Source organism: Natator depressus, chromosome 1 (assembly GCF_965152275.1).
Source record: "Natator depressus isolate rNatDep1 chromosome 1, rNatDep2.hap1, whole genome shotgun sequence".
NCBI lineage: Eukaryota > Metazoa > Chordata > Testudines > Cheloniidae > Natator > Natator depressus.
In genome coordinates this window covers 292535821-292560312 of record NC_134234.1, presented here as the reverse complement: position 1 = coordinate 292560312, position 24492 = coordinate 292535821, and the positions used below count along the sequence as shown (strand labels likewise).

The 24492-nt window shown below is 40.7% G+C and overlaps 1 protein-coding gene and 1 long non-coding RNA gene across 2 annotated transcripts in view; one reads left to right on the top strand and one right to left on the bottom strand.

Annotated features, from left to right (window-relative positions):
• The window catches only part of LOC141986850 (uncharacterized), a 34704-nt gene extending 10260 nt beyond the window's left edge, over positions 1-24444 (bottom strand). The window contains exons 1-2 of the long non-coding RNA XR_012639375.1: positions 24027-24444; positions 16646-16707 (exon numbers count right to left, since the gene is read on the bottom strand). This is a non-coding gene — a long non-coding RNA (uncharacterized LOC141986850). The remainder of the gene's footprint in view (positions 1-16645; positions 16708-24026) is intronic.
• Positions 1-24492, top strand: part of TMEM117 (transmembrane protein 117) — a 310171-nt gene that overhangs the window by 91278 nt on the left and 194401 nt on the right. The window lies entirely within an intron of this gene.

The window sequence follows — 24492 nt, the reverse complement described above, 5'->3', positions numbered from 1 at the left end:
CCTTTCTCAGGAATGAGTGTGTTTATGCAATACCAGCCCTGTTCCTGCCAGGTTCTGTGAGCCTGTATGCATGCAGAGCCTGACTTCTGCTCACAGTCTGTCTCACTAACTTTGCTTTATATTATCAAGGTTTGACCACTACTTTAGTTCAGGCCTCATACCAGGCCTCTGATACGAGGGCTTATGTTTCAGGCTCCCTTTCTACTACAGATGGCCTGATGACCCGCCAAATCTAAGAATACCCTAATATCTGAAGAGATATCTAGCACATTTGGGCATTCACAGGAGGCCAGTGAACTCACATCAAGGGCATGATGCTCCCCAACCCATCCTGCCTTAGCCAAATCCCTTCTTGCTTTTGAGAGAATCCTTGTGGATTTTCAGGAAAGAGTGACTCATCAACCATCCCCTCAGACAAGCAAACCAAGATCCTTCAGTGGGCAGATTGTCTGAAAACTCTGCAGTTGAGGATCTGGCCCTCCGACTTTAAGTTTATACAGTTTCAAAATCCCAACATGGAAAAGCCTGCAAATGGTAGCATGCGGCCCCCCTATGTGTATTGCTAGATATTCAGTTATGGTTTCATAACAAACATAAGAACGGCTATACTGGGTCTATCCCAATAGTCCATCGAGCCCAGTATCCTGTTTTCTGACAGCGGCCAATGCCAGGTTACCCACAGATTTCTCTGCTTCCCCGCAAAAAATGACTCTCTGACAGAGAAGCGAAGGGAAACCACAAGTGATCATGTGATGCTCCCCAGCAGTATGTTTTGGGTGCCCAGGGCAGCCGGCAGAGAGGTAAATCACTGTGGGGCAGGGGGCAGGACTGGGGAAGACCCAGCTGGTGGCTCCTACCCTGCGCTGAGCTCAGCTGTTAGTCCTGGCTGGGCTGGGGAGAATGGGACTTCCTTTTCCTCTGTACGGCATCCAGGGCCGGGTCAGACCCATCCCCAGCTTTCTTCCGCAGCTGCAGGAAGCTCTGCAAACTTCCCCCAGCCCCTACTTCCTGCAAACTTCCCCCACCCCTACTTCCTGCACCCATCGCTTCTCAGCTGCAGGGGGAGGGATCCCTGTACAGGGAGCTGCTCCCTCATCCGCCCACGCCCTGTGCATCAAGACCCCTCCCACCAAGCCTCACCATCCCCTGCACTCAGAAACCCCCAATGATCCCTGCTCCCTCTGCACCTGGACCACCCATCATTTCAAAAATTACTAATAAAATATTCATTAGAATAGAGAATGCTCAATGTTCTCATGATGCTGTTAAAACATGAGGGGGTGTGGAATGCAAAACACAACAGAATGTAGCAAAGAACATGGGAGTGAGTGAGATTATTATAAAGTGAATTATGGGTAACGAATAAATGAAAGATCTGGTAATGCCACATAAATATTCTTACAGTTTCTAGTAGCAAGCTTTTCATTTGGGCTCTCTCAACAACATTTACCACCAAGTTGTTATGAACACTTCTCTCCCCCGGCCTTGTTTACTTCAGCTGATAATGCAGATCAGAGAAAGAAGATGTACAGTATAGACATGAGATGATGGGAATGTAAAGTGAGGTTTTGAAAAGTCTGTTGTAGTGCATTTAGATAACATTGTGAATTCAAAGGAATCCTTGTATTTTCACTGTTGTATATCAGAGGTACCCCTCCTCTCGAAATCCTTCCTTTTTTAACAAGCTTGTATGAAAGAGGAAAGGCCTATTTATAGCAAAAGTCTACTTTTTTATTATTCATTTGTTGACTTATATAGCACTTTTGACAGCTCTGACTAGGTGCTTTCCATCAAATATTTATTATTTTTTTCCTAGTGTCCTAAAATAATGGCTTAATAACCCATCAGTAATCTGCCCCTGAAGATGTAACCGGTCATTCATACAAATAAAAAAGACATTAAATTTTCACTCAAAAGCCTGATGGAACATAAATCTTTTTTTCTCTCTAATATATAAATATACACACACAAACAACAAAATCCTATAGACATTTAAAAACCCTAACTAGTTACACATCTCATTTAAATCTTGTTTGCGACCAAATGTACACGTGCTGTGGTTTCTATTTTATAAATCATGTATGAAACGTAATACCATTTTTATTGCATGTCATTGTGCAGATATATAGTATAATTTTCATTTTTGTCAGCAGAGAACTAAATGACCGTCAAGTGCCTGCAATGTGTAAAAAGTAACATCTTGTTATAGTCTGCAGGTCCCATGTGAGAACTTGCAATGCACTCATTAAAATTACAGCAGCAGAATAGCCAGAATAAATTGCCACCAAGCATTTGACTATGACACTTATGTGTGTTTTCTCTTGACATGTGAATAGACATAGTCACTGTAAATTATCCATGAAGATCAGTGACAGCATTATGGACTTCAGTTAGTGGTCCAGGCTCCTACTTAGCTACATGGTCATAGTCTAAATAAGAGGGGATTGAGAGAATCTAGCATAGGAGTAGTTATATGGCTGTGATATGACAAATTTGAGACACTTACAGTAATGAGAGTCTCCAGGGATATGCAAAGGGGAAAAATAGGGCAGTGGGTGTCATTCTAATTATACTCAAATAATGCAAACGTAAATTCAACTCAAACAAGTATTAAATTAAAAAACAAATATTACAACAATGCATATCAAGGTTAAAATGAATATTTTACTGATTTTGTTTCAATTATTCCAGAAAGTAGGTATTTTAAATCTGTATTTAATATTTTTTTTAATGTGTAATGTTTAGAAATTTCAGGGGCATGGTCTGATTTCTATTTGGTATGGTAATTGCCAATGGCTTATGCTTCTATATGATAGATTTTAAGGACAGAAAGGACCATTAGGGTAATCTAGTATGACTCCTTACATCACATCGGCCATAGAATTTTACCAAGTAATTTCTGCATCAGGCCCATAACTTCTGGTGGAGCAATACCATATCTTTTAGGCAGATATCCAATCTTGATTTAGGTCATGGAGAATTCACCACATTCCACTGGTTAATTATCTTCACTGTTAAACATTTGTGCTTATTTCCACTTTGAATTTGTCTAGCTTCAACTTTCAGCCACTGAACCTTGTTATGCCTTTGTCTGCTGTACTAGATTAAAGAGCCCTCTACTATAAGAAATCTCCCTATGCAGGTACTTACAGACTGTGATCAAGTAACCTCCTAACCATCTCTTACATAAGATAAATAGATGCAGATTCTTAAGTCTGTCAGGGTAAGGCAATGTTCCAGACTCCTGTCATTCTTGTGTCATTTTTCTGAATAGTTTCCAATTTTTCAACATCTTTTTTTTTGAAGTCTGAACACCAGAACTGGGCACAATATTCCAGCAATCACCTCAGTGCTATATACAGAGGTAATACCAACTGCCTAGTCCTCCTAATATTTCCCTGTTTATACAGTCAGGGATTGTGTCGCCCTTTTAACACAGCATCACACTGGGAGCTCATGTTCAGCTGGATGTCCAACAGGATCCCCAAGTCACTACTTTCCTGGTGGGAGTCCTCCACCGTGTAAGTGTGACCTACATTCTTGATTCCTAAATTATTAATTTGTGTTTGGCTCTATTAAAATGTTTGAATGAGTCCGATTTACCAGATTACTGTGTTGCTGAGCTATCTGTCACTACTACCACGCATTTCTGTGTCATCTGCAAACTTTACCAGCAGTAATTTTATATTTCCCCCCAGATCATTGATTAAGATTTTTGAATATCACTGGACCAAGAATACACTCCTGCAGGACCCCACTACAAACCACGCCCCCTTCAGTGATGAGTCCCATTAACAATTACTTTGAGATCTGTCAGATAGTCAGTTTTTAATCCATTTAATATTTAACCATGATCGTATCTTGTAACAAGGAGTTTTCACTGACTAGCATTTAAATCTTAGTTGCTGAAGTAGTTATTCTTTCAGATTTACAGTAGGGCTATAGTTAATCACATGAGTTAACTGCAATTAATCTCAAAAGAATTAATCACCATTAAAAAAATTAATCACAGTTTTAGTCGCACTGTTAAACAATAGAATACCAATTGAAATTTATTAAATATTTTTGGATTTTTTCAAATATATTGATTTCAATTACAACACAGAATACAAAGTGTACACTGCTCACTTAGTATTATTACTTTTGATTACAAATATTTGCACTGTAAAAATGAGAAACAAAAGAAACCGTATTTTTCAATTCATCTCATACAAGTACTGTAGTGCAATCTCTTTATCCTGAAAGTGCAATTTAGAAATGTAGATTTTTTTTGTTACATAACTGCACTCAAAAACAAAACAAGGCAAAACTTTAGAGCATACAAGTACCTTCAGTTCTACTTCTCGTTCAGCCAATCGCTAAGACAAACAAGTTTGTTTACATTTATGGGAGATAATGCTGCCTACTTCTTATTTATAGTGACACCAGAAAGTGAGAACAGGCATTCACATGGGACTTTTGTAGCTGGCATTGCAAGGTATCTACGTGCCAGATATGCTAAACATTCATATGCCCCTTCATGCTTCAGCCACCATTCCAAAGGACATGCTTCCATGCTGATGATGCTCATTAAAAAAAGAATGCGTTAATTAAATTGTGACTGAATTCCTTGAGGGAGAATCATATGTCTCCAGCTCTATTTTCTCCGTATTCTGCCATATATTTCATGTTATAGTAGTCTCAGGTGATGACTCAGCACCTGTTGTTCAGTTTAAGAACACTTTCACTGCAGATCTGACAAAACGCAAAAAAGGTACCAATGAGATTTCTAAAGATAGCGAGAGCACTCGACCCAAGGTTTAAGAATCTGAAGTGCTTTCCAAAATCGGAGAGGAATGAAGTATGAAGCATGCTTTCAGAAGTCTTAAAAGAGCAGCACTCCAATGCAGAAACTACAGAACCCGAACCACCAAAAAAGTAAATCAACCACCTGCTGGTGGCATTTGACCAGATGATGAAAATGAGCATACATCGGTCCACACTGCTTTGGATTGTTATCAAGCAGAACCCATCGTCAGGATGGACATATGTCCTCTGGAATGGTGGTTGAAGCATGAAGGAACACATGAATCTTTAGCACATCTGGCATTTAAATATCTTGCAATGCCAGCTGCAACAGTGCCATGAGAATGCCTGTTCTCACTTTCAGGTGACATTGTGAACAATAAGTGGGCAGCATTATCTCCTGCAAATGTAAACAAACTTGTTTGTCTGAGCGATTGGCTGAACAAGAAATATGACTGAGTGGACTTGTAGGCTCTATAGTTTTACATTGTTTTATTTTTGAATGCAGTTATTTTTTGTACATAATTCTACATTTGTAAGTTCAACTTTCATGGTAAAGAGCTTGCACTACAGTACTTGCATTAGGTGAATTCAAAAATAGTGTTTCTTTTCTCATTTTTGCAGTGCAAACATTTGTAATAAAAATAAATATAAAGTGAGCACTGTACACTTTGTATTCTGTGTTATAACTGAAATCAATATATTTGAAAATGTGGAAAACATCCAAAAATATTTAAATAAATCGTATTCTATTATTGTTTAACAGTGCGAGTAATCACATGATTAATCGTGATTAATTTTTTAAATCACGCGATAGCCCTAATTTACACACAACTTTGTTGTTTTGAAGGATAGTGTGGCACTGCTGGTTCACCCGCTGTATCTGTTTAGAAGGTGGACTTCAATTGCTGGAGCTCTCAATCCAGTTCCTGTGGGGACTACTCACATACTTAAAGTTAAGCACAAGTTCAAGTGACTTGAGGGATTGGGGCCAAACTTGTTGGAACTTGGAAGTACTGAGCCCTCAATGAAGAACTCTGTATCCAAATGCTTGTCTCAAGTATTTCCAAACAGGAATTCTCCCTTGTCTTGTTAAAGAGCTAATTTTCTTTTTCTAAGGCAGATAAATCCTGTGTGCAGTATATACCCTTAAGCATGGCGCAGACCAAATAAAGAGAGACCAGTGTTATAAAATATGTTGGATTGAGACCCTCAGAAATGTGAAATATCCTTTCTGGCCATTGAAGTCAATGGAGCTATACTAATTTACACCAGCTGAACATCTGCCCCAGTGTATCTATGTAGTTTTGAGTTCACTGACTGGCTGCACAACCAGATGTTTTGAATTTAATCTTCTAGAAAAAAGAGTTGTGACTGCTGGAGATATCCATTTCTAATACATGGTAATTTTTTCAATACTATTCTCTGTACTCTCTGAAGATGATGCTTTACCCAACTACATAGCAGCAGATGAAACAAAAATGTCCTGCCTTTCTAGACAGCAGTAGTTAAATATCCTCTTTTCAGAATCTGAACACTATCCACTTGTTGTTTAATATCCTCCTCTGTGTAGCACTTCTTTCTCCCTGAATCTGTTTCTTTTCTCTCTTCTCCTTTTTCAAATTCAGAGACACTAACACACTACAAAGAATATTTCCCACTATGAGCAGCTGTTGCGCTTGTTTTCAAACAGCTATTTCAACTACTGTACTTGGAGATATAGACACACAATGATCCCTTGTTAGTGATCACATTTTGCAGGATGTGAGGACAGACTAACAGACAGTTGAGGGAATGTGCTGCTATTCTGGTAGGAGAATACTATTTTGGGAGTGCCACTTTCATTCTGTGGAACGATGGTGGTTGTTGTAGACTACAGGTATGAAATAGTTTTCATATCACCATAAGGGCAATGTTTTCTTCTTGGTACCATCTGTGAAAACTTGTAGTTTGAAGATGAAACATTTCTCCTCCCCATTTGTGTGAGAGGTGCAATACTTTGAGTTTTATAAATGAATGTTACCCTTGTGTACAACATATCATAGTTTACTATAATTTGAACAGTACACGTTTTATTGAAAATGTCTAACATACTTATTTTATAATGGAGTTTGATTATGTTTATATCTAATTTCCCCTTCACAAGGAATTATAATTATAATTTAATTTGTTATCCTTTAGGAATGCATGCTGGTGTTCCTGTCAGTTTACTGAGCGCAATTAATTCATTAGGTAAAAATGACAGAATGGTAAAACAGATGGACATAGATAGGGAGAGTAACAAAGTTTGTGGGAGACTGAAACAATTATAGCTTAATTCTAGAGGTCAGACTTTTTTCCAGCTGTTACTCGTGTTGAACATTATTCTAGAGATCCAGCTGTGACATGTCTGTATTGAATTGTGAACTCCATTTTGTATTGTGACTTCCATTTTGTGTGTTAAATGACTTTTGAGGTTCTCTGTTAAAAAGCCAGCCTGATCATGACAAGGCTAGTCTATTCCAGACACTGTTCTGCCAGGGAGGTCTGTGGGACAGTTCAGAAAGAACTATCAGTGAAAGAGCCATTAGAGACCATCAACTTTGAATGACTCTCAATGACTGGCCCACCTCAGAAGACGTTGGTTTTTTTTCACTTGGGACTCACATGGCTAGGGGCTGAAGTTTTCTAGTTTGGAACATAGTAAACCAGGGACAGAGACTGTATTTAAAGGGGGATTCTTTATGAGAAGGGGAGGTCTTCCACTGCCACATGCCAGAAGACTGGACTGGCGAGAGAAGGCAGCAGAGAATCTGCCTTGCCTGAACTGCTGACCTGACCTCAGACTCACAGAAGGGGTGAGATCAGACTAAAGTGGGGTGTGGTGGTGGGTGGGATATGATTGAGGTCTATAAAATCATGACTGGTGTGGATAAAGTAAATAAGGAAGTGCTAGTTACTCCTTCTCATAACACAAGAACTAGGGGTCACCGAATGAAATTAATAGGCAGCAGGTTTAAAACAAACAAAAGGAAGTATTTCTTCACCCCAGGAATTGGCCACTGTTGGAAGACCGGATACCGGGCTGGGTGGACCTTTGGCCTGACTCAGCATGGCTGTTCTTATGTATGTTCTTACCTCTCACTCTTCAGTGGAGTATTCACTCCCAGGTCTGTTTCCTGGAGTCTTTCTCCTGACTGGCCCTAGGCTGCTTTATATCTCCCGGCAGGTCTGTTAGTCTTATGTGCTGTTACATGACCCTTGTACTTGTACACTCTGGCTGGGAGGTTGGCTAAACTTAGCACAGGTGAGGCAGAGCCAGCTTATACTGGGACAATCACTTTGAAAATTTACCCTTAAATTTTGGTGCACATTTGTGTGTGTGTTTGGGGGGGGACCTGGAGCTTAGCATTTGTATCGAGAGTCTGCATCTGCTCTAATAAAGTGTTTCTGAGTGTATATGTATGTGTATATTTTGTTAGGGGATGTCTTGTCTACACAGGGGGGAAGTGTAGGCACAAAGGGCATTCTTCTTCTCACAGCCCTGACCAAGGTGCAGATACAATCTAAGTGACAAGCATAGGCATTGGCTAGGCTAATGTCACTGCTAGCCTCCTCCAAGAGGATGAGGTGAGGGCAGCAGCCAGCCACACTGAGGAAATGCAGAGAGAAGTGTATGCTGTACTCTTTGTAGGGGTAGCATAGCACCAGCTCCAAGAATTCTGGCTTTCAGCCTGTATTTCTCCTCACCTCTCTCATACCAATTCTGGCTCTGTACATATTATTTTTATGTGACAAAATGCCTATGAAACAGGTAATGATGGCTAATAAAAACTCCAGGTCTGAACCACCAGTGGTCACAGGTACTGTTCATTGTAAAGAGTTTCAAAATCACATTAAAATATGACTCAGTAAAACAACTGTTTTAATAAAAACAGCAACTTTTGGATATCCTGGGGTGAAGAGTTCCATGAATCAGAGTAAGGACATCCTTCTCCATCCTTTCTGGTCACAAAGTGTGTGCCACAAGAGTTCTCACCTTCCCACAGCTAATGGTATTATGAATGAGTTTAAATTGGGCTTGCTATTCTTTCTCATGTCATCTTCATTCTTGTCTCTTCACTCTGTCCCTTTTCTCTGCTGTCTTCTCTTTGCAATTTTTTGTCTCTTTCTTATCACTAGAATATACCTATCTCCACTGGGAGGAAAAGGCAGTTTATCTCCAGGATCACAGCCAACAGTTCTGTAAATCAGCCTCAAGGGGTGAGAGAATGGAGGGTGGAGAATGACATCTGTGTCTCGGAGAGGCTTTTTCAATAAAGAGATGTGGTGTAGAGTTTGACCAGGTGGAAAGAGAGTTCCAATTCTGTTCCTCTATGGGCTGCCTAAGGAAACAGGGAAGCACATTACTGCCAGGCCACTAGGCCTACTAAATTATTTCCTTTCCAAGAGATTTCTCTGAGATTCTGGTTATCAATTAAATGAGATGTCAAGAAAACAGTGACTCCCTGGGTGAAACTTATTTGTAAATTGCAAGTACATACTAACTGATCTAATGTGAGCTTAAATCGCTCTACACTTAGTTATTTTGATTAAAGTTTGATTAAATGTTAACTAGATTTAGATACATCAGGTTCAGTAATGTGTATATTTTGTGTCACGGGACATTGTAGCTTTGGAGGTATTGTATTGCATCACCGTATGCTCGTATGGACATTTTATTCTTCTTCGGGAAGAGACGGTGGTAGTGAAAATTAGCCCTGGTTAAAATTAGCAGAGTGGCAACACAGAATTGTTAATGAAGCTTTGGTTTTTTCTGCAAGCAAAGCAAGCTGTAGTTAGTCACTCATTAACGTTTCCTGTAGTACTTTTGAATGAGCTTCACCTAGCACTGGAAGGGGACATAAGTGTCAGTGGGGTCAGAATGAGCTCTCCCTTGCCATTTAGAGAGAAACTGGAGTAAGAGATTTCAGGACCACACTGTGTTTGCATGGACCAGTGGTTCTCAACCTGCAGCCTATGGTCTGCTTGCAGCCCAGCCAGCAAACAGCTGCAGTCCATGTGACCTCCTCAGGGCCATACCGGTAGTATTGGATGCAGCCCACAATGGTAAATAGGTTAAGAACCACTGGTATAGACACACCTACTCTGCCTATGTGCACAGCAAATGGAGCTACTTTGCCAAAATAATTAATTTCGGCTGGTTTTGGGTTGCAAATCACTCTAGTATTTGAATGCAGAAGTAATGAAATGTTATCCTATTTGTACAAGTAAAGGGCAGCAGAACTGTGCTTAGCATGTCCTGATTGAGGGGGTCACCCTAAACTGTACCTTGCTTGCTAAGCAGGGGATAGGGATGCCAAATCCCAGTGAAGAGGGAAGATGGGTAGGGACAGGTGTTTCTATCTGGTGGTGTGGAGTTCTGGACACCATTTGACCTACTGCTCTCCAGTGTTTAAAGATAGAGCTGACTAGACTCAATGGAGAGTCCTTGTTTTCGGTTGGTGATGCTGATAGCTGACATCGCTGCTGAGCAGGTCTAGGGGCTAAGCCTTAGACCTTGTGTGAGGACAGTGTTGCAGTGAAAGACAATATAGAAACTGCACTGGCAGGAGATTCCCCACTATCTGCTGAAATCACTGAAAGCTGAATTAACCCAGCTCTTAGTGAGGTGGCAGAGCCTCAGAAGGTGATATTGTGGGAACAGCAAGCAGCGGTGGCCCGTGGCGGCAGAGAAAGAGCAGTGGCAGCAGCAGCCAGCGGTGGCAGAGAGGCAGTGGTAGCTGTAAGACCAGTTGCACAGGCAGCAGTTAGCAGAAGCATTGCTCAAACCCCACCCCCCACTCCCCCAGGGTTGGGAGGTGAATTCACCTCTGAACTCTGGGGGCATGGCTACACTCGAAACTTTAAAGCGCTGCCGCGGGAGTGCTCCAGCGGCCGCGCTTTGAAGTGCAAGTGTGGTCGCACACCAGCGCTGGGAGAGAGGTCTCCCAGTGCTCCTGTACTCCACCTCCACGAGGGGATTAGCTCCGAGCACTGGGAGCGCATCTCCCAGCTCTGGGGCACTGTTTACACTGGCGCTTTACAGCGCTGTAACTTGCTGCGCTCAGGGGGGTGTTTTTTCACACCCCTGAGTGAGAAAGTTGCAGCGCTGTAAAGTGCCACTGTAGCCATAGCCTTAAGTCTTTGCTAACCAAGGATCAGCAACCGTGAGTGGGGTGTAGCGGAGGGATCGGAGAGTGGCGTGTTAGGGACAGTTGTTCGTCAGACTTTCACAATACAAGCTGAGAAACTGAGCCAAAGGATACTGCCCAACACACTGGGGTGGTGTTTGCCTATGGTCACATGTTTTTGAATTGTGGTTGTGGTGTTTTCCCAAATTAATATTGGGTCTCCTTTTCCCTTTCAATAAAAGTTTGATTTTGTTACACACAGACTCAGTGCTTGCAAGAGGGAAAGTATTGCCTTTCAGGAGTACCCAGGAGTGGTAAATTTTACCAGATTACTGGGTGGGGGCTTGAGCCAGTTCTGTTTTGTGGTGTTAAGAGGAACCCCTAGATCAGGGGGTTTCACGACAAATTTTTGGTGGCCTCAGAATGCAGCCACCAACTCTTGCTGGTGGCCGCTCTCACATTTTTTCCTAAAATTCCTAATTAGTTTAGGAAAACCAAATAAATATTCACATATACATGGCCAAATCATTGTAATTTATTTATTGCTAGCTAGTAAGTCTGTTGTGAAAAGTGATATTAACAAACATACAAGTATCACTTTTCACAGCAGACCTACTCAGCCCTGGCAAGCCTGGGGACAAATTAAGCCCTGGATGGAGGGTCAGGGGAGGAAGTAGGGGGCCAGAGGAGATAGGTTGGGGGAGGCAGCAGGGGGCTGCAGCCTGAAGCCCTGTGGCCAGAGCCTGGGGCCTGCCGCCGCACAGCCAAAGCCCAGGGCAACCAACACCAGGATGGTGCATCCAGGAGCAACAGGGAGGAGGAGGGGGCACTACTTTGCTGTGGCTGCAAGAAAAGCTCTTGGTGGCCACATGTGGCCACAGTGGTCGCCTTTGAGAAACACTGACCTAGATATCGAACCCAGCCCTTGTTGCTGCCAACTCCAGCTGGCAGAAGGGTTACATAAATAGGTAGTAAAATTATTTTTCAGTCTTTTGTGCTGGTGCCAAATACCTGATAGGTCAAATATTTTGCTCTTGTTTTGGTTTAGTGGGTAACTAGCAATAACAGAGACCTTCACAGTTTATAAATGATAGAAGACTCTCTTGGTCTTTGATCCAGTGTAAAACCAATATGAAATACCTTTTAACAGTAAGCCCTTTACCTACAGTCTTCTAATGGTAGCTTGTGCCTATCTTAAGGATTACACAGTTTGGCCTTAATATAAATGGCTATAGTTTATAAGCTTCCTTGAAGATTTGAGTGTTGAGAAGGGACATGAAAAAGAAGAGGGTGTAGGTGTTGTGAACTGGATCAGGAAGGGAGTTCCAGGCGGAGACTGTAGGGAAGCATGGGTGTAGGCATGGGAACAGGATGTGAAACGGCCCGAAGGTGAGCAGCTTGAGCTGAGTGAGAAAAGCATGAGGGTGAAGCAAAACCAGACAAATGGAGAAGTAGAAAGCGGGGCCTATATTGTAGAGGACCTGAATATTATTGTAGCATAGGGCAATGTGCATTACTTTTATGGTGTCCTTATGCATAGCTTAAGTTAGCTGAGTCTTGGAGAGGTCAGTGGAGAGGAATTTACAATAGTCAAGGCCCTTTCAAGACCTGGACCAGGGTTTTCATGGTGTCAGAGGCCAGGAACTAGTGGGTTTTGGAGATGAAATGATAGGGCTGAGGGAGTATGTGTAGAAGGAGAGAAAGGAGGAAAGATGATTGAGCCTGTAGGACAGAGAGGATGATAGATTTGTTGACAGTGATACAAAATAAAGGGGAAGAGGAGGAGTTTAGTGCAAAGATGATTGAGGAGTAGCAGATTTGAACTTTGAACTGTTAGAATCAATAGTCTCCATAGACTGCACCACCATATTTAATAGATAGCAAACTGGAACAGCGTTGTGTGTTCTAGGACTTGGCAGACCACATCTGGGCACTTACAGCATATTTGAAATCACTCTTCTGAACCTCTCAAAAGACTCAGCCCAGGAGATGGGGTGTCAAAGATGGCTTTATGGCCCTGAGATACTGGGGTCCTCCAGGGGCTGGAGTGATCTGCAGTATAAGTTATAGCAGTCCTAGGGGCTGCTTTAATTTATGGCAGCCTCCCCTCTGCTGGCTATGGCTGTTTTTCAGGTCAGGACAACCAGTGATTGTCCTGCAGTCAATCCCCCTCATGTCCCTGGCTCTACTGTAGCATACTCCTACATGGTGGTCTTGTGTAGGGTTGCATATGCCAGCCCTATGCTAGTCTTGCACCAGGACTGTTCCCTGGGGGGCTGTTACTAGCACTGCACACCATTGTAGCAATATACATGGGCCAGGGCCTCTTTGGGAGGAAAAGTGACTTCCGTTTACTAGGATAGGAAAGAATCACATTATAACATCCAAAGCAGTGAAATAAAAGTGGATCGTAAATATATCCTCTATTCAGCAGTTGGCACATTGTAACTTAAAAGGCATTATTCTGTCTGCTACACAATGATGCTGCTCTGCAGGCTCGGGAAGAGACAGTACGATGGTACGATCTGTCAGCAGATGGGGTGCTATCAAGTCTGGCAGGCCAAAATGTGACCTATTTGTGTTTTTCATTGTGGATGCATGTACTAAAAGCTTTTCCTCACTCTGCTTGTCTCTTCACAGAGAGCTGTCTTACAAAATTTTATCTTATTACCTGCAGGCAGAGTCAGCTAGAAAGGGACAGAGTCTGCCTTGATGAGTGAATGACCTGTGCAGCAACACAGGGCACTGAAAACTCAGGGATGTTCCCACGTCCATCATTGTGTTGCTCCTGCTTTTATAACCTTGCATGGCACTAAAGTAGATAAAAAATATTGAGTCAAGAAGCAGTGCTTCCTCTTCTCCAGTAGGTTGTGAGCTTAAGAGAACCCCTGCATGCTGTGTGAAGGAGCATTAGATGGTTGAATCTTGGAGGAGCAGAAAGAACAATGCTGTGGCAAGAAGCACTAATGTGATTCTTGGATGTATGAATGGGGTGTAGTGAGTAGGAGTAAGGAGGTGATTTTACCTCTGTATATGGCATTGGTTAGCCTGATACTTCAATATTGCATACAGTTCTAGTGTCCACATTTTTAAAATACTTGAAAAATTGTAGAGGGTGCAGAAAAATGATTTGAGGGTTGGAGAAAATGCCTTAGTGAGAGACTGAAAGAGCTTAATCTGTTTAGTTTATCAAAAAGAAGACTGAGGGGTGACTTGATTACTGTAAATACCTTCGAGGGAAAAATACCAAGTACTACAGGACTGTTAAATTAAACAGAGACAGGTAGAACTAGTGGCTGGGAGCTGATGCCAGACACATTCAAATTAGAAATAATGTATACATTTTTAACAGTGAGGGTGATTGACCGCTGGAACAAACTACGAAGGAAAATGGTGGATTCTCCATCTCTTGATGTCTTCAAATCAAGGCTGGATTCCTTTTTGGGAGATATACTTTAGTCAGACAAGTTATTGGGCTCAATACAGGGGGAACAGGCTGAAATGTAATCACCAGTAACATGTAGGAGGTCAGACTAGATCTAATGGTCCCTTCTGGCCTTCAACTCTGTGAACTTATGAAAGTGATCATAGAGTAATGAACAAGAGCTGGGAGAAGGAGACCTTGTATGGGGAGGGGGAAGAGGAAGGGTTACTATTACCTACTCTGAATATAGGTGGGATAGTTTCGGTTTAGAGATTATCCTGTTTGCCTGCAGGAAAAAGACTGGAGAGAGAGAAATCATGGGAAAAGAGTTCTAGAGAAATTATGGTGGATGAGAGATGATGGGAACATTGCTTCCATTTCATTTGACTTCACTACTGCATCAGATAAAGAATGATGCCAGTTTATGCCTATGGCTCTTGCCTACGCCTTGCCAGTAAAACCTTTTAGTGACCTAAAATAATTCAAATCCCTTGATTAAAATCTACCGTTTGTTGTAATAATAAAATAGCAATGCTACTTAGCACCTGTACAGTTCCTTTAATCTTCAAGGCAATACTCAGACTTTTATTTAATTCCACCTCAGATCACCCCCTTTGATGTAGATAACTAAGTATTATTATCACCATCTTGTTAATGGGGAAAATTAGACAGGTAAGTTAAATGACTCTCATATGTTCACAGAAGTAGTCAGAGTCATTGCTGGGGGAATACTCCGGAGCTCTTGGTTCCCGGCTCTTTGGAGACCAATGTATTCACTAAAAGCTTTTCTCCACTACACCATGCCTTTCTTTTATGTCTTTCCTTAAATTGGATCTATGCAGAGGCAACAAATTTTGGGTCATCTGATGTGCTGTTTGGCACTACAGACTGGTCCAGAAGGAAAAGCTTCTAATTATATAAGTGCACATTAGAGCTCGTCAGGAATTTTATGTACAAATGTTTTTTGACAGAAAATATGGTTTCCACAAAATTTGAATTTTTCATGGGAAAATGTTCATTTTTTCTGAAGTTTTTCAATTTTCTGTCGAGGCAAATTGAAACAAAACATTTCATTTCAGGTTAATTTGACATTAACCTCCGTGCCTGCCTGAGCCAAAGCAGTGCCTCATAGGCGTTGTAGTTTGGGTGCCTTATGCCCCATTCTCCCCTGGGACAAGTTCCCCAGTCAGGCGACATCTCTTGTGCAGTGTCTCAGCCAGAAGGAGAGATTGCAGAACAGCATGGGAGATGTAGTCCAGCAAAACAGCATTTCCAAACTGAGAATGTTCAGAACTTTTCTTTTGGCGAAGTTTTAATAAATCAACTTTTCATCCCAATTCAGGTTGAAAACTATTGTGAAACTACTGGAATTTCCTGTGGGAAGGAAATTCCATTTTTCAATCTGGTATAGTGCACATATGTAAAAACAGTGTCTTATTCCTGGGTCGCAACTAGTACAGGCTTTTTAAAATCACGTGTCCATTCCTCATTTTAAAACACAAGACACTGTTATCAGTGTGGCACTCTGAATGAATTACTGAATAGATAACTTTACATGTTTGGCCTATATTTTGTTATGCCCCTTTTTGATGGTCTAGAATAGTTCCAAGTCAAGCCATGGAGCAATAGTCCCGAACTGTTTCTTTTCTTTTTTTCCTTTGCTAAACCTGTGATTTGTGGGAAAATACCTAGTTTATAATGAGATCACATGGAATTATCAACAATGGGGATCGGGGGAATGAAAAGTTTGTTACAATCTTTACACCATATATGTCCATTAAATAATGGGTTAAATAATATGAAGTGATGCTGAGGTTGTTGATGCTGAGCTCATATTTATACTACAGATTTAAATACAGGTACAACACTAGCTAATAACACCAATTACTCACTGAGTTTGTTCTGCTGAATAATCAGTGTTCATTCCCCTATGTTAATTATCGATTATATTAGCATGAAAATAAGGATTTTGCTGAACAGTTGCATTTGTGGTATAGTAAGTGAAAGCCACTTGAAAACAGCAGTGGAGAGAAATAAAGTCAAGGCAGCAGTGGTAAGATGCAGCAATGAATACATTAGTTTATTTGAGGGAAACTACATTAGTTACACACACTACCGGGATAGCGAGGGTCATGTTCAACCCCTCAAACTGTTCATCTGCAGCACTATACTTTATTGAAATATAGGCCAGTTCTCAAATCAGACTTCTATAAGGCTGTCAAGTCTGCCATGTAAATGAAATATGTAAACTATTGGGGACCTCACCCAGGTGTTTTCCTCCTACCTGCTGGCAACTGCAAAATGTAGTAGCATCTTATCCTCACCAGGAGACATTATGACAAGTTCCTAGGGAGATAACAAATAGAAAATATCTAGCTATGCTCAGCAGAAAGAAAGACTTAATATTCTTAACCTGCTGAAAGTAGTACAAATAGTTCATGAAAACAGTTGTTTAAATGAGCCACATCTGTATTGTTTTCTTGTCTCTCTACTGTCTGCAGTGTTGAAGCAAGATGTTTATGCAGATAAAAATGCTGCAAAGGCCTCTGGAGTTCTTTCTCTGAAACATTCCCAAATGCCCGTTGCACTTCATTTTGGGATTTTTTTCTTTGGGCAGGGGAAAGAAAAGGAGAGACATTACTTTTCGTTTAATAGTCAACATGAAACACGCATTCAAAAAACAAAAGTTCTTTTGTTTGTCATCAGAGTTAAATTTAGATGGAAATGTAAACAACCAATGGAACATTCTCTAATTGTGACTAGACAGGAAACAAATGTGTCACATTTCAGTATTGAGTTTGATGAGTACACTGCACCTTTATGTTGATCTGAAGGGACCCATACTTTTTTGCAGCCCTAGGGCTCATTTGAAATACCATCTGTTAAATGGCTAAATTATGTGCAGTGTTTTTTGTGATGGGGGGTTTTCTGTCTACTAGGAGTTAAAATTTAAGCTAGTTGTACTTATGATTATGACCTTGAGATGTATGCAGGAATGTCAGCTCTTCAGAGTTTGGCACACTCTTTCAACTGAGGCAGACAATTTCAGCAGTATAATTTTATTTATTCTGCCTGTTCCAGGTGGTTTCCTTGGTCTATATTCAGAATACTAATTTTTAAGGAAACAATTTCCTCCTCAACTAGGCAGATTTGTCAGGTCAGGAGCTAGTACTTCACTCTCTGGTACTGTAATCCCTAATCTAAACAGAAAAAAATGAACATAAGAGGAGAGAAAAAACAGAGAACCAAAAAAGAATCAATCAAAAGGCGTATAAATTGAATCAGGAGTCAGAGAAAGAGACAGATAGAGACATGCAAGGAAATAATGTCAGAGAACCCTTTAGATCTCTAAGGCTAGGGGTGACAAAGTAACACCTGGGAAAAAAACAAACTTGTATACAATGCCAATTATTGCAAAATGCAGTAAAACAGAGAAAATAAAACAAGGCCAACAATATGTTTCTTCTTCTTCTTTTAGGCCCTGCATCAGAAAAGCTCTAAAACATCTGTTTAACTTTAATCATGTGAGTAATCTCATCGATTTCTCCATGGGACAACTCATATGCTAAAAGTTAAGCACGTACTTAAGTGCTTCATTGAATTGATTGTTCATCATACAGCAAACCCAGATTATAATGTGGACAGTATTTTGTCAGTAGTTTTCCAAAACAAGATGCCTTTAGTATCGAGATGTGTGAGACTCTTTGACACTATTTAACATACTCTACAACAATTATGTTTTCTTACTATGTGAGTTAAGCATTATTATTTATGTAGTAATGCTAGTACATGGTGGAATAAATTTAAATAAGAAGCCCAAGTGGAAAACAGTTGATAAATTCTAGCACTCTAAAATACATGATAGTTAAATAATTTAGAAATTGATTTTCCCCACCTCGATAATCATTATCAGTATTGTTGATGCTCCCACAAGGTACATTAGTCCAACAGGATGAATATAAAATATAGGGCCAGATCCACAGCTGGTGTAAATAGTCTTAGCTCATTGACTCCAACGAACCTATGCCCATTTATACCATTCAAGGATTTGTCCAAGAGTTTAGCAACTCTTTGCTTTATTTGGTTTACATCAAACTCTTTATATTATCTTGTAGCTATATGTTGTAATTGTAAATGCAAAGTGCGTGTCTAACGTTGAATGAAATCAAGTTTTGTTTTAAGTGACGTCTCCAAAGGGAATTGCAGTTATCCCAAATAACTTATTAAATCATTTATTTTGACATCTGATTTTGAGGTATCTGTCGATACATGGTGCCTTTGTAAAGTCAATGACTGTAGATTTGAAAAATGTAAAGATTAGACTACAAATAAAAAATAAAGGTGGCTGGCAGAGATTTTCAAAGCAGCATATAGCATGGTTGAGATTTTTAACATGTCAGTCACAGGATACACAGAATTCCATGGTTATTCTTACTAGTTTAGAACTACGTAAAACTATAATTTTTAATAATTTATGCTTAAAGTTTTATTATGAAGGGAATTTGGAATTCGAACTTCTTAAAATACAAATTTATCTGACTCCTGTATCAGTGTTTTTTAATTAAAACCTTTTTCTTAAACTTCAGACTCATCTGTTTGGTTAAGTTGGTCTGAAGCTATACAACTGAGCTTCTAGAATTATTGATTATAATTACTTTGAAAGCAAATTACTCCCACAGGGACCTCTTTGGAGGATAGAGTGAGTCCAAGATATGAGACCTCTGACTGAGTTAGTGTACCCATAAATCCCTAATCTCATCAAGCAGATTATTTTAGGGAAGCCTAGTAGATTAGCAACATGATGCCATTAATGAAGTCCTGTCTGAATAAATTAATGAATCACATACGGACTTTTTATGATTTTGAGCTCAATTCACAAGTAACATAGTCGTTTAACTCATTGGGCATATCGTTTTCAATATTGTCAGTGTTAAAATGATAGTATATTTGATTAACTTGTTATACCACCTTTCATTTTAATGGACATGTAACTCATTTGTTGAAGGGAAAGAGTAACATGTAATTATTTCCAGATATAATATATTGCAGATGACTTCGGGCACAGTCCTACAAGCCCTCCCCTTGGTTTCTGCATATGGGTGGCTTGCAAAAACAAGACTTCTGGTTCTGAAAGATGTTCATTTTGAAATCAGAGGAGCCTTTCCTCTTCCAAGAATATCATAATAAAAGCCTGTTTGAAATTGTAGCAGGAATGAATGAATCTAACTGCCTCCATGCATAGGAGACATAATGGATCCTTTAAAACAAAATGCCTTCTCTACCTACTGATGCAAATTTTACATTGTAATATTGAAAAAGCAATACAAGAATACAATCGACCTGGTTGGAGAAGAAGCATGCTACAGCAGCGGGAAGAGCAATCATGTCCAGTCATTTTAAACGTGAGTGACTTAAAGTCTTGTTTCCAAAAGCATTATTGCACAGAAGTGAAATGAAACTGGATTGGGAGTCTCTGAGGCCTCACCAAGAAGGTTTGAGCACAAATGAGCAACATGCCATGACATATTTAGATGTACCCCACAGTGGTGTTGGAACAGTTTTTATAGTGGGGGGAGCCAATGAACAAACCTGTCAACCCTGTATATGATGGAAACTGCTTCAAGCCGAGGGGCGGCTGCCACGCCCCCAGCACTCCTAGTTCCAGCATCCCTTGTACCCCAAGAGCAGTGCTTAGACTTCAGCGAAATGCATCTTAACTATGAAATCTCTTCAGTTAGCCATAGGAATGCCCACACTTTATTCTCCATGAGACTGTGTGAAAATGTCATCAGAGGCACAGAGAATTAGACGTAAGGAGAAGAGATAATGAACAGCAGAGCCTTAGCATGTATGTAACCAGTATGTGTGACACAAACTAACAGTCAAACAGTGAAAAATTAAGGCTCTGAAACTAGAGGCAATGCTATGTGCTGCCTGACTTTGTTTTGCCTGTTTTGGCTTTGTTCTGTCCATGTTACATTATTGAAATGTAACTTTATTTCATTTCTCTTTCTTAACTGTAAGTTTCTCCACCAATGTAGAGGACTCGGTTCTGGGAAGGTCCCACCCAATCATCCATGGAATCAGCTGGCTCTTGTAGCAAGAAGAAGCTCTGCTAACTAGCTGAACAACTCCAGGCAACCTAGGTTGAGCTGCCTCCATCCTCAGAGGCAGCTGTGCTCCACCATTTCCCGCTGAGCCACTTCTGGTTTTAGCATCTTTACTCTTCAAAGATCTGGTGATGAGTGTTATAGATAACAAGGCAGACAGATAGACAGTCCCACTGCTGGGAAGCCACATCTCCAATCTCCAAAGCTTATTTATCTCCTCTGCAGCCTGTATTCCTCTTGATTGAAGTGACAGTTGGGTCTCAGAATAGCTGCTTCAGTGACGCTCCCCACTGAGCCAGCCCTGCTGCAGTTCTACAGCAATTATTTAGCTTTTTAGCTACTACCCCAGCATTGATTCCTAAGCAGCTTCCTTTCCTCTGGTTTACTTCAGGAAAGCTTTTCCACCTTTGCCTCTCTTTAGCAAGGACAGACCAGTTATTGGTAGATTCCTCAACTTACAGGTCAAGATTGGAGCAGGCCTTACTAGAGGAAAATCAAAACACTCCCACTTTAACTTGTTGAGGAGGGAGCAGTAGGTCCATGATATATGGAGTTTCTCTAAAAATAAATAAATAAAAATCAGTGCCAAACTAAAATGTTCAGCTTGAAAAGTGTCTGTTAAGCACACTACTGCAGTATATAATGATCTTGTCAGCAAGTCAGCTAAATAAGTTAGGCCTAGCTGACTGTCTACCTCCAGGTCTCTAGTGTGTCCTTAGTGCTCTAGTGTTTTTTCCTTCGGGACCCAACTTTACTACCATGTTTGCAAGGACCATGGCACCACTAAACTCAGGAACCTTTCCTTCAAGCATGTGGGCTTTCACGACTCTTCATCCAGATGTGAGCAATCAACTCACTGCTGTTCTCTTCCTTGAAACAATTAGGGAGGGATTTTCTCAACTTCAGGAAACAAACAAAAACAGAATGTGTGTCCATGCTATCTAGAAAGATGAAAGAAGACTAGAAAAATGAAAAGAAGAGAGATCTTCTCTTTTCCCTTTCTTCACTGCTTCATTAAAGGAGTAAGCAACTTCTTCTTTCTCTCCATAATACAAGAAAAGAATGTCCAGATCTGAGAACAAATCCAGAAAGCATGTAAGGTTGCCTACTTCGGCGGAAGGTGAACTCCCCTCTGATCCTTCTCAGTCTGAGATATGGACAGACAAAGATGAGAAAAATGGCTTAACTAAGGATTAATTGTTCTGACAGTGGACATTGAGAAGTACCAAGCATCCTAATGTCTCAGAGATCTGCCCAAAGGGATATACATTAAATTACACTTCTACCCAACTTCAACTTGTGTGCATGAACAAACTTATGCCTGCACTTGGCAGTTGTAAATGCTTACATGTATGCTAATGTAGCACCACAGAGAATGCCAAGGCAATACTATGCATAACTATTACAACCCTCTTCTTCCGGTACATTAACACTTTGCTGAAGCACAGGCTGGCCAGAATTCTGTCTTTTCAGGACTTTTCAGAAAGCATTACAGAGAATCAAACCTCAGAAGTATTGTTCATAAACCCCTGATAAACAGATGTCAGTAATTCCCAGTCAATTTCAAAAAGAGAGTGAAATACTGTCTTAGTAACATTTAATGCACACAGAAAACATTGTAAATCGTATAAAACATCATAAATAGTAGTTGAATAACTTTTCAACAAACTATTAGACAGTAAATCTACAGGTGTTCCTCATTCTGACTTCCCCATTTTGTTTCTCCCTGTCTTTGGGAGAAACAAAGTCAAATACTGCAATATAAAGCATGTGGGCTATACTAACAATTGTGTGCCTTCTTTAGATCGTCTCAACTACTCAGCACATTCAAGTATTAGGACTTGTACCTGCAAAACCCATTGTCCTGAATGTACAATTGCAAGTGCACAGGTGTTAAACTTTATAAAGGGCATGGACAAACTTTAGCCGTAGAAACTGGTAGAATAAGCAATCTCACAGGATTTTTTTGAAAAGCTTACGTTAACATGAGCTCCCAGTGCAATTCTCTGGCTAGGTGGGCTAACTTGGTCCTTGGTGTATAAATAGGGGAATATGGTGTTGAAGTAGGGAGGTGTTAATACCACTGTATATTGCATTACTGAGATCATTACTGGAATACTGGATCCAGTTCTGGCGTGCATGCTTTAAAACAAATTTAGAAAAATTGGACAAGAAGGTGCAAATGTTTTACATTGAGGGTAATTAACCACTGGCACAATTTACTTAGGGATTCTTTGGATTCTCCATCACCTGAAGTATTTAAATGAAGGTTTGGATAGCTTTCTAAAGGATCCAGTCCAACTCCTCCACAAGTTATGGACTTAAAGAAATGTTATGACTTGTGTTACATAGGTTATACTATATAATCATGAAAGGTCTCTCCTGACGTTAATATATGAACAACGTTTTAAACCCTCCAACATTTTTAACCAAGATTTTGGGGATTTTTTTCAATTGAAAATCAATTTTTAACAAAAAATTTCATTGAAAAGTTGGAATTGGGAAAATTTCAACCAGTTGTAGTCAGCATGGAGACCAGTGCTAAATTATGTGTGCACAAACCTTCATACAAGTGAAGGCTGAAGTCTGAAAATTTTGCTGCAACTGAGCAAACCCAACAATTAAGCAACATTCACTATTCCTCAATAGTAAACTTGTGAACTCCTGGTGTGTTCACTCTCTAAGAAAAGACTGATCAGTGCAAGGATTTTCACAAGCCCGCAAGGTCTGAAATGACAAATGTACAAATATCTCCTCTTCTCCCAAGATTGATTCCTCCACCTTGGCCTTGCTAAATAACTACAGGACAATTATCATTCTAATGGATGATATTGGGTTCCCTAAACTCCTCAATAAACATACATATAAGAGGATTTGCTTCTGTAACCACGAGATGACCTATATAATAATTTCCAGGGCCTCTCTGTTGTGGCTAAAATTCCTTTCCAATAAGAAAGCTCGGTAGAAACCTGTTCACTCTCCAAGAGTGTTAGCCGATGGCCAGGATGTTTGGTGAGGTGCCAGCTATGCCCGTTTATACCATCCGTGACTTTAACCGCTAGGACGCACTGTCCCTTCGCGGCGGGCAGCCCGGGCTAGGCTGACGGATGCCCCAAGGTCCTAACCACCCGTGACTTTAACTGCTAGAGCTCAGAGCTCCTTCGCAGCGGGCAGTCAGGATTGACTGACAGGTGCCCCAAGAGTTTGCCCCGTGGAGGCGGCACAACTCAACGCTAGGCTCTTAGTACTCTCACCTAATGGCCAGGCTTTATAGCCAAAACGGCTGAGGTTCTTTAATTGTGTTGGCTGCTTTACAGTAAACCAGAGAAACAAGTCAGGCTTATGCACAAATGGTTACCAAAATTTATTAAACTAGATTCTAATCATGTGGTTACAAAATTGCTAGTGCCTACTTATTTAAATGTAGAGATGTTACACACACAAACAAGTTACAAAACTGAAGCTACAATCCCAAAGAAAGAAAACAAAGTATAGAGCTCTATTTCAAAATATGTGTACACTAAAGATAGGAGATCAGGTGTGGGTGCTTCTTACCCTCCTTGCATCTCTCGATTCCAGCGGTGCCAAGCCAGGATCGGTCACTCAATTCCGCGGAAAGACGAATAAGGGACAAGGCTTAGGGACCCTCTTAGCTGCAGAAGCCTTGGGAGGCTGTCACTTATCTGACCAGCAGATAGATAGTGAAAAGCACTCAAAAATCATGGTGCTGTAGGTCCCCTACTTATACCTCTGTACTCCTTTATTCTCTTTCTCCTTTCTTGTGCCAAATTGGGGCTGGTCTATCTGGGTGACGCCAGCTCTCGCAAGAGTAGTTTACACTTGCAAGGGAGAGAAACAATAAGTGTCAACTACTGGACATTCCTTTTATTAGGGTAAATATTTTCCCACCTAGGATGTTGGTGTGTGTGCATCATGCTGTTTTAGTAGGGGCTAAGAGCCATGTCTGTCACAGCGCCTCTGCCTGCTGTGAGCCCAATTGTTGTATATGTTCCCAGTGGCA